Consider the following 16,015-nt stretch of genomic DNA (forward strand, 5'->3'; position numbering starts at 1 on the left):
ACTTAATTTTAAAGGCTGATTTCTCAAAATGAGATGTTTATCTTTTCTTCTACAACACTTGGAGCCACCAAATCTTCTTGCTTCATTTATTCATTACAGTTTGATTTAAAGAATATTAGACTCGTAACATAATAAATACATTTATTTCACTTCTTCTTGAGAGAAAGAAAGGGATGACTGGGTGAGCTCCAGTGGTTCATCCCAGCAGAGAGAGCGGCACACTGGGCTGCAAATGATCACAGTAGTAATGGCCATAGTTTGATAAAACAGGCATTCTTACCCTGTAGATAATACAGGGTTCTGGTGCCGATGTGGGGGAGGGGAGTCGCCTGGTACTAACTACATACTACTAACTACCTCATCCAGATGTCTTCCCTACTAAACCTGATAAGAAGTAACTGCAGTAGCCTTATAGGTCAAATCAGTTTCACCTGTTAACGGTAGCTCCACTATTAATGGTGTCACTTGTTATTTCTGGGATGAGTTTAGTAGCCTGAACAGCTGCTCAAAGGAAAGGTTATTTTCATTATTATTATTTAATTACTAAGTCCGGGGTAACCTGCAAGAGCTGTTTGCACAAAGAATAATACTCAGACTTTTAGGTTTTATCGTTTTACACAAGGTTTAAAAATGAATGTCCACAATTGAATTGCAGAAATTGTTATTGAGCTAATACTGATGTAGTTGTTATCTTTGGTAAGGAGAGGTTGGAGGAAGGATGAGCACAGTCAGGCCTAAAGATGCTCTTAATAATAATAATGGATTGCATTTATATAGCGCTTTTCGAGACCCTCAAAGATCCTTTATAATCCCACTATTCATTCAGTCTCACATTCACACACTGGTGGAGGTAAGCTACAGTTGTAGCCACAGTTGCCTTGGGACAGACTGAGCACCATCGGCCCCACTGGCCAACACCAGTAGGCAGTAGGTGAAGTGTCTTGTGTTCCAAGAACACAACGACCAAGACAGAGAGATCCTACTGGCAACCTTCTGGTTACAAGATGAGCTTCCCAACCCCCAGAACCGCGGTCTTATCCTCCAGTTCTGTGTTGATGATAATCACATAATAGGAGAGCAGCTGGGCATCCAGTGGAAGTGTGATGGAAATCAAAATCCTGAATTGGATTCGGTGCGGTTGCGTTACTATTTTTCAACAACCAATCTTATATCAGCTGCATGGAAGTAGCTATAAGTAATCTGGGCGCTACAGCTTTAACCCTTTAAGACTTACCATAGAACCAAGTCCGCCACAGCTTATATTATATTTTTACATGCTGTAGAGCCATTTTTGGGAGCATTTCAAGTTGCTCTACATCAATACAACCATTACAGCCTAAATTTTAATAATATGCATGCATTAAGTGCATAGAAATTACATAAATTGCAAAAAGTGCAATAAACTAAAAAAAAATTGAAAATCGTTTTTGTTTTTTAACATATATTTCTAGTTAGAGAAATTTAAGAGGCTTATCCCTCAAAACTGTAAATACAAAAAAGTTGCACAAAATAGTTTCCCACCACATGAAATTTATTTTGAGTGTCTTCATAGTTTTATTTTTGAAATACACTAATTTCTATACACTGCAGGAAAAACGAAAATAAATATTATAGTGCAAATTTGCAAAAAAGCAGCATATGCATCAAAATAAACTATTTCCAGCAGTGCAATATGAGTCCTAAGCATCCCAGAAACAACACAGAAAGTCAGAAAGTCAAACATAACTTTAAAAAACACTAGTATAGGGTTATGAGGCCATGATGGTAAAAAATACATTTCTGCAAAAATGACATCACTTCCGGTTTTGGGCAGGTCATGGCGGATATGCGATAGTTCACGCTGATGTCAATTCCAAAGTAGGAAGTGTTACAAACAGCTGATCGGATCGGCAAAGCGTGTTTCTGGAATATTATGTTACGCAAAACAGAGTGTGCCCACTCTGACCGGCTTTAAAGGGTTAAGCAGCTGCATGCACTCCCGCGGACAGCGATCACTTTCTGGCAGACGATCACTTTTTGGCACAACACCTGGAGCTAAGGGGGCAAAACAATCGCATGAGTGCTGCTGTTTGGCTGAGGAAGAATAAAGTATTCATGGTAAGCCAATCACATGACCACTTCAAGATTACAAAGCAACAAGGTGACATATACCAGTTTTTAAATTGTGTTGATAGGTCACATAAAACCAGAGTCATGATAAACAATATATACGCAGCGTTTTTTTCCTCAATAGTTTCGTCACTTTTACTGTCTAAGGACAGCACAGCAAGCACTCTCTGCTTATGAGCAAAAAAACCCCCAAATCATCCCTTTCCTGTTGGTGGAAAAATGAACCATGTCGACCAATCAAAAAAATGATATAGCAACATGACATTTGGTTGTTTAGGAAGAGGGGGAAGTTTTAGGAGTGACGGTGTGAGATGTGAGAGATTTGTGACGTTTAGCGTATTTGGAGTGTGTGCATAGTATGTTGTGTTGTGTAGTTAGTGTGTAGGGGAAAAAAGAACAAAAAAAGTTAGTGTGTCGTGTAGTGGATAGTTTTATGTTGTCTGTCAGAACAATGAGGCAATTGCTGAATGTTAAGTGCCCTGAGGCGACTGTTGTGATTTGGCACTATATAAATAGAGTTGAATTGAATGGAATTGTTACAGGTGCTGCCACAAAACCAGCAAATGCAGATTACAGTGTAAACGGTGTCTCCAGGTAGAAACAGCAGTGATACACCTGCTGCTGTCAGACCTGCAGGTATCAGGCTGTGATGTTCTCCTTTATGGTGGACAGAAATTATTTTTTTGGAGTGGCACAAATAATTTGTGGCATCTTATTTAATGCAGAACAGCTGATTGTTCTGTAAATAGTTTGAAATAGTTATTTTTAAAAAATCAAGGTAAAAGGTAAATTGTTACAAATAACAAAATGGTTGTTTGCAAACCTTGTGTATAGGATTTTAAGGGTGTTCGTCTTGTAACCGGAAGGTTGCCGGTTCGAGCCCCGGCTCGGACAGTCTCGGTCATTGTGTCTTTGGGCAAGACACTTCACCTAGCGCCTACTGGTGATGGCCAGAGGGGCCGATGGTGCGATATGGCAGCCTCGCTTCTGTCAGTCTGCCCCAGGGCAGCTGTGGCTACAACTGTAGTTGCCTCCACCAGTGTGTGAATGTGAGAGTGAATGAATAGTGGCATTGTAAAGCACTTTAAGGCCCGAAAAGCGCTATATAAATGCAATCCATTATTATTATTATTATTATTATTATTAAAATATTAAAATTATTAGATTTCAAGTTAATGATTTATTAAACATGTTTGTGGTTGTAACAGTAAAAAATATAACTTTTTCTACTCATATTGTTTTTTGTCTGATTTTAGGTCAATTGTGTTAATACAGTATGTCAAAATGAAAACATAACTGTAAATTCAGACACGTGAGGTTGTGCTGAAAAGAATGATACCAAACAGGCAAAGTAAATAGTTTTTAAAGGTGGAATATAGAGGTCAAATCAAAAGTAGTTAAAAATGGCCAATTATACCCTGGACCCCAGAGGGTTGAACATTTTTTTTAAAGTAACGCAATAGTTACTTTTCAAGTAATTAATTACTTTTAGTAACTGACTTACAATATTTTAACTCTAAGTAACTACGTAGAGTTAACTATAGTTAGTAGTATAGTTACTAGAGATGGCACGATACCACTTTTTTATGTCCGATACCGATACCGATATCATAAATTTGGATATCTGCCGATACCGATATGAATCCGATATAGTGTTTTTTAATCAACAAAACTGTTTTTTTAAATATCTTGCTGCATTTTGTATAAGTTCATACTAAAGTTTAAAACAACAACTACACTAAAGCTATTCTGTTATACCTGTATGCAAAAAAAATATTTCATAGTTCAGCAATACTGATCAATCTAATAAACTTAAACCTACACCATCCTCCCTATTCTGGTATTTTAAAGAGTACTTAGCGTAAATATTAAGCAACCTAACTAATAGGGTTCCAACTCCCAGCAACAACAAAAATAAATAAATAAAAAATAGGGAACCACCCCTCACGCTCCACCTCATGATGCTTAATCGACGTAATCAACCTTAATTTGATGCAGTGTGAAAAAAAAATGCACAGAAATCAATTATTTTTCAAGAAATATTAAATAGATTCAACATCTTTCTTCAACAAAATTGCAGACTGCACAGATGGTACCTTCCCAAAGGAAAAAGTACTATAGCTTACTAGGGTATATATATTAGAGTTAATAGTCACTATATACAGTAATTGACTGCTATTCCTTTTACATCAAATTAAAACTTTGGGTGTCAGATAATTATTTATTAAAAGCTAGACATTTTAAATGAGAATAAGAAAGAAAAGTATGTCTTTGTGCCCCCTTTTCCCTGTTAATGCCCTATCGGCCCCCCTGGCTAAACTTTGCTAGATCCGCCCCTGCACAGTTACCAGCGTCAGCTACGTAGAAAAAGATCCTGGTGTAGAAAGTAATATTAAATAAATTCTAACAACAGCTTATCAAGCTTAAACGTGCTGCTGTTGTTCAGCCGCTGGTTTCCTCTTTCTGGTGCAAAGTGGGCCAAAAACAAACAAGAGAGACGGACTCGAGACAGAAAAGCCGATCAGCTGATCATTAAGCAGTTTCATGATTGAAGTAGCAGCCGGAGAGCGAGAGGCAGTCGTTTGTTAAGCTTAACGCAGGAATGCTTTACAAACATTCAGAGATGGACTTACACACTTGCTTTACTTCTCTCGGGATAACTTTGTCGGAGATGAAATGCCGGGTTGCTAGCGAAGCTCCAAATGCTATCCAGACCACCGACAGGTCCCGCATGCCACAGCCGCTCTATCACGTGATGCATACTGCTCCGACGTGCTAACGTTCTGAGGTGAGTTACGGCGTGTTGCAAGTTTTGTGAGGTGCTTTCGTGATATTTAATGGATCGGATTACATTTTTTATTTTTCTCCGATATCCGATCCAGTAATTTAGGTCAGTATCGGACCGATACCGATACGTAATATCGGATCGGTCCATCTCTAATAGTTACTAGTTACTTCTTGGTAACTACTAACTATAATTACTTGTTCAAAGTCACTTGCCCAACACTGATCCCAAACCATCTCCACTGGGTTTAGGTCAGGTGACTGTATCCTCACTACAGACCGAATAAATCACCTGAATTTGGAAGTCTGCCTCCGTGTTCTTTAACCGGAGCACACCCACCGTACCTGGCCACTCTAAATCAGCTAAACTCCTGGAGACAACACTTTGTCCATTTTATTTAGACACAGCGGCACCTCTGAAGCAAAGTGTTGTCCATTCTTCAAATTTCTATCCCTGCATAAATGAAAATACTCAAAATTTCAAGAGATATTCTGTCAAGTTAGAACGTTTATGGAAGGCTTCCAAGCTTGAGGTTCATCGAGTACATCTCAAGGAATCAATATCCTCACTTAACAACATGATAAAAAAGCTGGAACTGAATAGTTTTCAAATCTAATGGCTTCAGAAAAGAACCAAAGTATTGTTTGATACAATTATGAAAATTGTCTCTCCTGATATTCCTCGTGTACCAGTCTATACTAAATCTGATTGTAATGAATCATTGAACGAACGTGGAAAAAACAGTTGCAGAACAACTTAACGACTTTCTGGAGAAAAACAGTGTTCTGGACATTTTCCAGTCTGGTTTCTGTAAACTGTCCTCCACTGAGATGGCTTAACTTAAAGTGTGTGGTGACATTCTGATGGCAGCAGACTCTGGAGAGTGCACTGAGTTGGATGTCTCCTCTGCTTTTGATACTGTTGATCACAGCATCATGATAAATAGGCTGAAGGACTTGTTCAGGATTACTGGTGTTGCTTTAAAATGGTTTGTCGTATCTACTGTATCTGAGAGATCTTTGACTGTCTGTATGAATCATGTGTTGTCTGAAACATCCGTTCTGCCTTCTGGGGTACCTCAAGGATCTGTTTTAGGCCCGATTCTCTTTTTGGTTTATATACGTCCTCTAGGCCACAGGTGACAAACGCCAGGCCTCGAGGGCTGGTGTCCTGCAGTTTTTAGATGTTTCCTTGATCCATCACATCTGATTTAAATGGTTAAATTCCTCCTCAACACGTCCTGAGGTTCTCCAGAGGCCTGGTAATGAATTTGATTCAGGTGTGCTGACCCAGGGTTAGACCTAAAACCTGCAGGACACCGGCCCTCGAGGCCTGGAGTTCCCCACCCCTGCTCTAGGCCAAATTATCAGATATTACAATAATATTTCTTATCATCTCTACGCTGATGACATTCAGACATTAAGTTATACTGTTCTTTCAAAGATTCTCAGTTTGATACATTTTCTTGTTTAAATAATTGTCTTTCAGGAATCAAATAATTGTGAAACTTCAACTTTCTCCAGTTTAATACGGATAAAACAGAAACTTTGATCATTGCTCCTGATCACATGTCTTCAGAAATTAGGCAGCAGATCAGTTTTTAGGTCCTTCCATTAAATCGAGTCTCAGAAACTTAGGTGTTATTTTCGACAGTTCAATGTTGCTTGAGAAACTCTCTAAACAACTGTTTCAAAACTGTTTTTATCATCCAAGAAACATTTCTAAACTCAGACTGGTGTCAAAGGCAGAACTTGAGATGATTCTTCATGCTTTTATCTCTACTCACTTGGAGTATTGTAATGGTCTTTTTACTTGTCTCAACAAATCAGCTCTGGAGCTTCACACTGTACAGAATGCTGCGGCGAGACTTTTAACTGGCACAAACAAGAGGTCACACATTACTCCAGTTTTGGCTTCTCTTCATTGGTTGCCACTAAATTTTAGGGTTCATTTTAACATTATACTCATAACTTTTAGAGCTGTACATGGTGAAGCTCCTCAGTGCATCTCTGACCTGTTGAAACCTCATGCTTCATACCGAGCACTTAGGTCTTTAGGTCAGAGGTCACTATTGGTCCCACAGACTCGGTTCAACACACGTGGGGATCGAGCTTTTCAGGCACCGAGGCTGTGGAACTCCCTGCTGTTATCTTTATGCTGTCTAGACTCCACTGACTCTTTGAAAAAGCAGATGAAGACATTTCTATACAAACGAGATTATGTGCTATATAAATATATTCTACTTACTTACTTGAATAATAGTTCATTTATGAATATTTTTTTATTAAAATATTTATTTTCTTTACTTTATCACCCAATTAAATTATAATTCTGTAAATAAGGGTGATAGTGTGGCCTGTGTAGGTTGTCTTCAGGTTCTCTGCTTCCTCCCACAGTCCAAAAACATGCATGCTGGGTTAACTGGAGTGATTGTGAGCATAAATGCATAAGTGTTTACCTGGCTACATCACCGTGGTTACTGATGCTGAACCTATAACCTGGTCTGGATCAGGTTATATTCAGAGTGTGTGTTTTAAAATTGACTGAAGTGCCTCGTTTTCACTGAGCCTTTCATTTACAGAAAGCTTTAAGTGTGATATAGATTCAGTCATATCTGACTAATGTCAGTGAGTGAGGCCGAGCTGTAAAGTCACATTTCTGCTAATTAGCACACCAGCTAACTAGCACACCGGCTATCTAGCAAACCAGCTAAGTAGCAGACCAGCTAACTAGCGAACCGGCTAACTAGCACACTGGCTAACTAGTACACCAGCCGACTAGCGAACCGGCTAACTAGCATACCAGCTAACTAGCACACCAGCTGACTAGCGAACCGGCTAAATAGCACACCGGCTAACTAGCACACCAGCTAACTAGCAGACCAGCTAACTGCAGCCACAGGCTGAAGGACGATTAAATGTAGTGGGGATATCAGGGATTACACTGGTGTGTCCGATTCACTCTTTAGCACTCCAGTCACTCTGGTGTGTCAGCCAGAGCACCACTGAAGGCCCAGCGTGTGGAATAAGGAGCTTAAGGTTTGGTTTGAGGCACTTTATTCTTTCACTGATTGATTCTTGTGGCTGTGATCACGTGTGTGGTTTCTTACAAAAAGGAAGTACACAATACAAATACATGACAAATAAGATGAATAGATAAGATACATATCCAGTTATATGCATACGTCAGTATAGCTAACATAACCATATATAAGGTCAAAGATCACAGTACTATAATGCAGTAATGTTAAACACAAAGGTGTATATCTACATAAATCTATCCTATCAGTGATCAGAGTACTGTAGTATACTTCTACTACTTACACTATACAAACTAAACTGCATTAGTGTGACTTTAAGTTACCATCAGTACAGACGAACTGATGGTAGTTGGACAAAATAAAGGCTTTGCAATTATTGTGAAGGGCTTCCGGTTAAACTAAGATCAGCTGATTACCTCATAACAAATTGTTTGCTATAGAATGCAGCTCCCAGTCTTCATTAATATCATGTACTATAACTCCCAAGTAACCATGGTTACCCAGCCACGCCCAGTAGTCTACAGAGAGACCAACAGCTGGTGCACGTTGTAACGCTGTGGCTGTCGTAGTCTCTCCTTTTTCTACAGCTCATTTGTTCTTCTTGTGATGCTGCGTCTTGAGGGAGGCTCATACATGCCGTCATTTGTTGATCCTAAGAACGTTCCTCAGACCGACTTCTTCAACAACACTAATTGGCCTGAAGTTTGTAGCTACTCACTTCACTGTGGCGTCTGTTAGCTTGTCTTTCTTTGGTTTATCTTGACTCCTCCCACTAGCTGAATCTACGTAGTCTGCCCAAGCCTCCCAACTCTGTTTGTTTGGGTGGTTTGTTTGCTGCCATCAACAGCGTGTAATGCATTTAAGTGATACTTCAGACTTGAAGTACTCCGACGATAAAAAACTCAACTTTGCTTAAAAATAACTTTAGTTGTATCAACACTGCCCTCTGGAATAATTAGACTTTGGTGACAAACTGATGTGATCTCCATGTTTCCTTTGTTGGACTGTGGGCGAGTGTCAGAACTGAATGTACTGAGTAACATGTGGAGTTTAAACATGTGTCAGTTCCAGTTTTAGAGCTCTAAAGTGCAGCTATCATGTTAGGAATATGTTAGGAATAGACAGGAACACTGAGCACACTGAGGTCAAATCTTTATTTATCCAGTTCATCTGTAGGCTGAGCTCAGTCCATCCATTTAGTGAAAGATGTTTAAAGGTCTCCTTGTTCTGTGAGCGTGCACAGATCCTGAAGCAGAAAGCCTGGGTTAACAGAGAAATGATCATCACTGTGATGATGCTCACCATCTCTGACTGGGATTTGAGGTTTTGTCAAAGCAGCAAAGAAAGCCTGGCTATGTTGGACTGGGTGTGGAAGCAGCTCCCAGTTTGAGTTCAGGAGACAGACACCCTCTCTAGTTTGACGATCAGCTTCAAACTTTCCTTTTTGATAAAACTTATAGTTAGAGCTGGATCAGGTGACCCTGAACCATCACTTAGTTATGCTGCTATAGAGATGGATAACAGATGGATTGTTGTTTTGTGTGTCTGCAGTCTGTCAGGCTGTCTGATCACAGAGGAAGGCTGTACTTCTCTGGCCTCAGCTCTGACCTCCAACACCTCCCATCTGAGAGAGCTGGACCTGAGCTACAATCATCCAGGTCCCTCAGGAATGAAGCTTCTGTCGGCTGGACTGAAGGATCCAGGCTGGAGACTGGACACTCTCAGGTATGGAGAGAATGTCTGATATAGGAGGAAGAGCTGGAATCATTTCCCGTGTCTTTCACTCACTTCCTGTTTGTTTCCTGCAGATGAGACATGAACAATCACACATGCAGGAATATTTTCAGGGACAGACACACTAGTCTAGCTGGATAGTACATGGATATTTATGTAGGGGGTCTTCAAGGAGTCTGTTTGCAGGAACATTAATGATAACTGATAAGTCATGTTGAGAGTTTCATTAAAAGTAGACTTACAGTTAGGTAATATTTGGACAGAGACAACATTTTGTAACTTTAGATACAAGTATCAGCCATGTGTGTGTTTCCCATGCTGTATGTCCACAGTCACAGTGACAGTCAGTGACACTGACAGAAGGATGAAACAAGGCTGTGAATCATTTCAGTCTGTGTGTGTGACAAAGAGGCAGACAGGAGCAGCTAACATTTGGAAATGGAAGCTTACTGGAAACACTACATTCTGGAAACACTGAATTCACAATAGATTTGTTCTCAAGTGCACATTTAGCAGCTAATGCTAATACTGTTTTCCCTTTGCTTTCTACAGCAGCTATTGCTAAGTAGGCCACTTTGCTCCGCTAAGGATTTGTGTGACCATGATGGAGACTCTGATAAGCTAATGCTGCTAAGCTAATGCTGTTTATGGGCCCTGTTAGAATCAATATTTCATTCTCATTCTGTTGTTTGAGAACAATATTAACGTTTCACATCATTATAACACAAGAGAAAAGGGTATTGGCATTAGCTACTAGTGCTTATTCACCTCAAATTACCTTTAGCTGCTAATGGCAGCCTACTTAGCATTAACTCCTCACTAATATAATGCTAATTTACATCAAATTAGCATTAACTGCTCATATTGTTATAAGGAAAGAGAAAACGGTATTAGCATTTGCTGCTAATAATTATTCACCCCTAATTAGAATAAGCCGCTAAAAGCAGCCAACTTAGCATTAATTCCTCACTTTGTTGTTACCCAACGGAAAAGAGTATTAGTATTAGCTACTATCATTTTTAATAAGTAAGAGAAAACAGTATTAGCAGTAGCGCATAATGCTAATTCACGTCAACGTAGTATTAGTTAATAATGGCAGCCTACTTAGCATTAACTGCTCACTAATATAATGCTAATTCGCATCAAATTAGCATTAGCTGCTCAAGTTGTTATAAGGAAAAAGAGAAAACGGTATTAGTATTAGCTGCTAATAATTATTCACCCCTAATTAGAGTTAGCCCCTAATGGCAGTCTACTTAGCATTAACTCCTGACATTGTTATAATGCAGGGGAAAAGAGTTACCATTATCGGATAATGCTAATTCTCATCAAATTAGCATTAGTTAATAACGGTAGACTTCATATCATTAGCTGCTGTCATTCTTACAAAGCAAACAGTATGAGCATTAGCTGTTAATCCTTTTTCATCTAAAATTAGAATTAGCCACTAATGGCGTATTGTTAAAAAGTAAGAAAAAACATTGTTAGCATAAGCGGATAATGCTAATTCATCTCAAATTAGTATTAGCTAATAATGGCACCTGCTTAGCATTAGCTGGTCACATTGTTATAAGGCAAGAAAATATGGTATTAGCATTAGCTGCCAATTTCTATTTACCTAAAATTAGCATTAGCCACTAATGGTAGCCTATAGCAAAAACTTCTTAATGCTAAATGAAGTTAATTAATGCTAAGTAGGTTTAACTGAAATTAAAGTAGTGTTAGCATTAGCTGCTGATATTGTTAAAAGGCAAGATAAAACATTGCTAGCAGCAGCGGATAATGCTAACACACATAATAATTAGCATTACCTAATAATGGCAGCCTTCTTAGCATTAGCTGCTCATATTGTTATAATGCAAGGGAAAAGAGTTGGCAAAAACAGTGTTAGCATTAGTGGATAATGCTAATTCACCTAAATTAGCATTAGCTAATAATGGCTACGTACTTAGCATTACCTACTAATATTGATATAAAGCAAGAAAATATGGTATTAGCATTAGCTTCTAATGCTTTCTCATCTAAAATTAGAATTAGCCACTAATGGCATCCTATTTAGCATTAACTCTTCACATCGCAAGGGAAAAATTAGAATTCAATAAAAAAAAAAGTGTTCACATTAGCTACTTGTATTGTTAAAAAGTAAGAAAAAACATTGTTAGCATAAGGGGATAATGCTAATTCACCTCAAATTAGTATTAGCTAATAACGGCAACCTACATAGCATTAGCTGGTCACATTGTTATAAAGCAAGAAAATATGGTATTAGCATTATCTGCCAATTCCTATTCACCTAAAATTAGCATTACCTGCTAATGGCAGTCTACTTAGCATTAACTCCTCACTAATGTGATGCTAATTCACATTAAATTAGCTTTAGCATTAGCTGCTAGCATCAGCCTACCTAGCACTAGCTGCTCACATTGTTAAAAGGGAAGAGAATACGATATTAGCATTAGCTGGTAATATTTATTCACCCCTAATTAGAATTAGCCACTAATGGCAGCATACTTAGCGTTAACTCCTCACATCGTTGTAATGCAAATGAGGCTAACTTGCATTAAATTAGACTGCTGTTATTAGCTAATGCTATTTAGCAGTAGCTGCTCACATTGTTATAAAGCAAAGGAAAACGATATGAGCATTAGGTTCTAATGCGTATTTGCCTTAAATTAGACGTAGGTGCTAATGGCAGCCTACTTAGCATTAGCAGCTCAGATGTTATAATGCTAGGAAAAAGAGTGTTAGCATTAGCCGTTCACATTGTTATAAAGTTAAGGGAAATAGTGTTAGCATTAGCTACTCACATTTTTAAAAAAAGTAAGTGTTAGCATTAGTGCATAATGCTAATTCATGTCAAATTAGCATTAGTTAATAACGGCAGCCTATTTAGCATTAGCAGATAATGTTGACCTTGGCCCACTGGAAAAGTTCAGAACTAAAGATTTAGGAGTGTTTCTCGATAGCTCTTTCTCGTTTGAGAAACAAATGAATTCTGTTATTAAAACCAGCTGTAAGGTTTATATTGTTGACTGTCATTTATGCTTAGAAATATTTACTCATATATGCTTAGAGTTGTATAATCGATTGCATAATGATAGAGGTTTGATCCTGAGTAGTCTGTAAAGACTCTGTGTGCCTTCCAGAGTGCTCTGGCATGCACACACCACTTGGGGCCATGAGAGAGGTCGTACCCTCTCTTACTGATTTATGGTGTAGGACAGGGGTCTCAAACTCAATTTAGCTGGGGGCCGCTGCAGGCAGAGTCTGGGTGAGGCTGGGCCGCATTAGGTTTTCCACAAGAAAGGCATGGTTAAAAAATTCCAATCTTCTCAAATCTCTTTATTTTTATTTTTTAACACAAAATATGAAAAATAAATAAACAAATTAAGAATTAATAAGAAAATAAATCAATCTGTAATACATAAATAAAATAATAATAAGATATTTTTAGTCAGTGAACTTGTGTTTTTCTTTCAGTCTTCTATATCTGCTGTATTTAGATTGAAATGTCTGTATTAACAGTTCTATAACCTTCTTCTGAACATGAATGGAACACTGTAGAAAATGAACTGTTCTTCTGAACATGGCTTCTCTTGCCTACTCCTTGCTGCTAGAGACCTGGCAGCGTTTCCTCTCGCATAGCCGAGCCAGATTTGGCCTGAAGGAGGAAGCAGTTGCGACCCTCAGTATGTCTTGAAGATGATCATCCGTAAGTCTGGACCTGTACTTGGACTTATTGAAGTTCAAAGTGGAGAAGAGCTTTTGGCACAAGTATGTGCTACCAAAAAGGCACATGGTCCGCTTGAACATTCGGGAAAGCCGAGGGAAACTAGGGCTCAAGTCTCTCAAAAATTGTCCAAGCTTGTCTGCTTTTCCACTCACCTCCCTGAACGTTGCTTTAAGTTCAGAGTTGCACTGCAGCTCAATGAGCTCCATTTGAAGCACAGAAGGGGCATCTTGCACATCAAAGGAGAAGGTGTCCGCAAAAATGTGAAAGGTGGCTCTGTGTGTCTTGAAGTCAGCAAATCTGTGATCAAATTCCTCCTGTAGCCTCAAAATGACATCAACATACTCGTCAGCACTGAATGGTGTGCCTGCATCCACGAGTGCCTTGCATGCTGGGAAATGGCAAAGGTTTGTCTGAGAGAGCTGAGCTTTCCAGAGCGCCAGTTTTGTGGAGAATGCTCTCACGTTGTCATAGGCAGCACTGACAAGTTGCCCCTGGCCTTGTAACGTCTTGTTCAGTACATTAAGCTCATGTGTCACATCAACAAGAAAAGCTAAGTCCATGAGCCATTTGGGATCAGTTAGCACAGGAACACTAACTCCATCCTTCTCCATGAAGGCTTCACTTCTGCTCTCAACTCAAAAAGTCTCTTTAATACATTTCCCCTGCTGAGCCAACGTACCTCAGTGAAGTCGAGCACATCCCCATATTCTGACTCCATTTCCTCTAAAAAAGCACAGAACCTTCGGTGCTTTAAGCCCCTGGATCTGATTTGGTTGATGCATTTCACAACAATAGACATCACATTGTCAAACTTCAGGCATTTGCTGCAAAGGACCTGCTGATGGATGATGCAGTGCAGAGCAATGGCCTCCTCCACGCCTTCCTCTTCCAGTTTGTTTTGTGCCACCAGTCCATGTTTCCTCCCTGTCATTGATGGCGCTCCATCTGTTGTTATTCCAACAAACCTCTTCCATGGCAAACCAACATTCTCAATGGCATCACACAGCTTGTAAATATCTGCTGAGCGGTGGTCTGGCCATGCATTGGAATTACTGTGAGCAGCTCCTCCATCACTTCAAAACTGTCATCAACACCACGGACATACATTGGGAGCTGGGCAGTGTCGGTGATGTCTGTGGTCTCATCAAGAGCGACTGAGTATACACTGAAACATTTGGCTTTCTCACACAGTTGGTCATAAATGTCACTTGACAGGTCAGAAATGCGATCTGCTGCGGTGTTGGCAGAAAGGCTGATGTTGCTAAACTGACCTTTCTTTCCCGGACAGACTATATTTGCAGCCTGCAATATGCACTTTTAGACAAATGCACCTTCTGTGAATGGCTTCCCTGCTTTAGCAATCATCTCACTAACCACGTGGCTCCGACTGCTGCATTATTCTCTTTGGTTGCTTTCTTGGAGAAATCTTGCTGCCTCAGTAGATCTGTTTTAAGACTGGCAACCCGGTTGGCTCTCTCGTCTCCCTGGTATTCTGCATCCAGCTCAGCATGTCTAGTTGTGTAATGACGTTTCAAATTGTATTCCTTGTGCAGCGCAACTTTCTCTGTGCAAATAAGACAGGTCGGGGTGCCCCTGTGCTCAACAAAGAAATATTGCATTTCCCACTTTTCCTGAAATTGTCGGTGCTCATCACCAACCTTTCTCTTCACCGCAGGCTTTGAAAAAGACATGTTTGGGGCTATGTGACATTTATAATTCTACTTGGTGTCACTGTCGCATTGAAGTTTCAATCAAGCGTTTAGCCGACGGACGGGGAACGTCTCAACGCGTAGAGAACGTCATTTCTGCTTCTTTTTCTTGCAACCGTAGCACGGCGATCGGCAGATAAAAAGCCGGTAGCAGTCTCCTTTGTTTCTACGCTCGATGTTCATGTCTTTCATGACGACACGAACACCGTGGCGTTTGCAGATGGTAGAAAGTGCAGGGATAGCGAGCGCAAAAAAGGCGACTGCTCACGGCGCCGGGCTGTTGTTACAGGAGAAAGAAGCGGAAATGACACCGTGACATATAACAAATAACATCAGCTGTTTCTGATGTTAGTTGTTTTGACTGCTTTTACATTATATTGAAATATATGTAATGTTCATGTTTGCTGCAATGCAAACGCAGTGATGCAAATAAAAACATCGAGCCACAAATTACGGTGCGACCCTATAATTAGTCCGGGTTACCGGGGACTGTTGTTGCCGATGAACAGGTGTCGCTATGTGACTGCAGACTAAATTGGGCTGCATTGAGTTCATGACTTTTCTTTTATCCCGCCGCCTACGCATCACTGTGAGAGTTAATATGAGATCTCTCTCTGTGGAAAAATAACTTTAAATCCCACTGACGTGTGTATAAATCTATATACGTATAATGTCCCGCTGGGCAGCAACTTAAAAAAACAACTTTTTTTGAAGTGTTGTGAACGCAGCGCGCTGGGGCGAATGTCGGCGTTTGCCCAATAGAAAGGAGGAAGCCAGCCAGGCACAGGAAAGAAAGAAACACTCCAGGGCAACGCTGCTGGAACTTTGACTCATTGAGAAATGTTTCCCTGCTTGCATCAAGCCCGGCTGGTGTCCCCTGAGATCCATATCCCACCCTGATTGGT

This window comes from Astatotilapia calliptera, chromosome 3, assembly GCF_964374335.1.
Source record: "Astatotilapia calliptera chromosome 3, fAstCal68.1, whole genome shotgun sequence".
NCBI classification, from domain to species: domain Eukaryota; kingdom Metazoa; phylum Chordata; class Actinopteri; order Cichliformes; family Cichlidae; genus Astatotilapia; species Astatotilapia calliptera.